This window comes from Protobothrops mucrosquamatus, unplaced genomic scaffold, assembly GCF_001527695.2.
Source record: "Protobothrops mucrosquamatus isolate PMUCROS unplaced genomic scaffold, P.Mucros_1.0 scaffold4118, whole genome shotgun sequence".
NCBI lineage: Eukaryota > Metazoa > Chordata > Lepidosauria > Squamata > Viperidae > Protobothrops > Protobothrops mucrosquamatus.
In genome coordinates, this window is record NW_015390046.1 from 831 (window position 1) to 3,378 (window position 2,548).

Sequence of the window (2,548 nt, forward strand, 5' to 3'; positions counted from 1 at the left end):
CAGAATTCCTCAGCCAGGCACGCTGGCTGAGGAACTCTGGGAGCTGAAGTCCACAAGTCATAAAAGGGCCAGGTTGGAAGCCCCCTGGTGTGTTCATTTGTCGAGGCCCTCAGGCTCCACAATTCAGTTGTACAAGCCCACTGAACCGAAGAGACGGTACTGAGATGCTGAATTGGCTACGGTAAGGGAGGCGGTCCCCAGCTGTTGGGGACTGCTGGGCCCATCTGGAATTTTGCAGCAACGTTATGGGCACTGCTGAAAATAGCTGCCGTGGCAGATAGGGCCAGTCGTGAAAGTGTATTTAGCAGCCATCACACCCCCCCCCCGCCCCCAAAGGGGCCATTGAGCTACCCATGTCTAAATCTAAGACTGCATCTGGGGTCTTTCTAAGCCTTGGGCATTGCTGGCAGTGCAGATCGGTTTTGAGGCTGCTGTCCTTTTGCTTTGCAGAACAGCTGATTCCTTTATCATTAAGGGAATAAAAATGTCACTGGGCAGAGAATTTGGAGGTGTAAAGCAGGGGTAATAATAATAATAAATAAATAATAAATAATAATAAATAAATAATAATAATAATAATAATAATAATAATAATAATAATAATAATAATAATAATAATAATAATAATAATAATAATAATAATAATAAAGTTGGAAGGAACCTTGGAGGTCATCGAGTCCAACCCCCTGCTCAGGCAGGAAACCCTATACCATTTCGGACAAATGGCTGTCCAGTCTCTTCTTCAAAACTTCCAGTGTTGGAGCATTCACCGCTTCTGGAGGCAGGTTGTTCCACTGGTTCATTGTTCTGACTGTCAGGAAATTCCTCCTTAGTTCTAGGTTGCTTCTCTCCTTGATCAGTTTCCACCCGTTGCTTCTTGTCCTGCCTTCAGGTGCTTTGGAGAATAGCTTGACTCCCTCTTCTTTATGGCAGCCCCTGAGATATTGGAACACTGCTATCATGTCTCCCCTCGTCCTTCTCTTCGTTAAACTAGACATACCCAGTTCCAGCAGCCTTTCCTTATATGTTTTAGCCTCCAGTCCCCTGATCATCTTTGTTGCCTGCCCTTTTATGACTTGTGGACTTCAACTCCCAGCATTCCTCAGCCAGCGTGCCTGGCTGAGGAATGCTGGGAGTTGGAAGTTTACAAGCAGGGGTGTTCAAACTTGTGGACTTCGTCATAAAAAGGCCACGTTTGAAGACCCCTGGTCCAAAGACCTAGCCTTATCCATGAGCCTAGCCCCCCCCCCCGGTTCCTAACAATGCCGGCTTGCTTTCTGTACGATGCAGTGATGGACAAGACCACCAGTGAAGGCAAGGCGGCGGCTGACGTGGCTCGGCTGGTCCTGGACGCCGTGGGGGAGAAGCAGAAGGAAGTCCTGGTGGTGCCCGGTTTCCTGCCCGCCCTGGCGGTCTACCTCCGGCCCCTCTGCCCCGCCCTCTTCTTCACTCTCATGGCCAGGAGAGCTGGCAAGGACAAGAAGGAGAAGGAATCCTAGCCCTGCCTGGACGCCGCCGTGTCAGAGGGGGGCTGAAGCTGGACCGGGGGAGAACGGTGGGAGTGTTTTAATTTCACCCTTCGTTGCACTAAAAGGCGGGTTTTGTCTGGGGGCAACAAACATCACAACGCAAAGTCTTCGGGCAATGCAAAGCATGTGTTTTATGTCTGTGTGTGTCTGTATATATATGTATACACACATACACACACATATATATATGACGTGAATTTGCTAGGATTAACATTCTATCTATCTATCATCTATCTATCTATCTATCTATCTATCTATCTATCTATCTATCTATCTATCTATCTATCTATCTATCTATCTATCTATCTATCTATCTATCTATCTATCATCTATCTGCTTTTTCTTTAGTGCACCCTGTCGGCCCAAATATGGGAGAGAGAAGTCTTTATATATATATGTATGTATGTATGTATACACACATATGTACACATATATACATACACACAAATATGTCACGTGAATTTGCTAGGGTTAACATCTCTATCTCTATCTTCAAACACATCTCAAATATACAATTATACAGTATATATTTATATTACATATTTTTATATAATTATATATTATGTAATGCAAGAGATTAATCCTAGCAAATTCACGTCAGATGCAGGGAATGGAAGCCCTGTGGCCGACATGCTTCCCCCTCAGCGTGCCATTAATACCTCAATATGTCGAGTTCTTTTTCTCACCTGCATCTCAAGCTGTATTTCACGCTTTAAACAGGAGAAGGGAAAAACATTAGTTGACCCTCGTAGGTATTAAAATACTCCAAGCTAAAGTAAATGGCATGGATTTTTATTTTTATTTTTTGCATTTTCTACTCTTAAGCTTAGCCGTTTTCGACAGCCAAGCCTCCAAATCAAGTTGGCCATCCCGAAAATGCCAATTATTTCAATGTTAAATCCTTCCCATCGCCCATCTGCCGCTTTTCTCTGCTCCTCAGCAAGATGATCCTGACCCCTTTTTTTAACATTTGCTTCTCACATTCTGGGGAAAATAGGTTTAGGGCTATAAATAGCAGA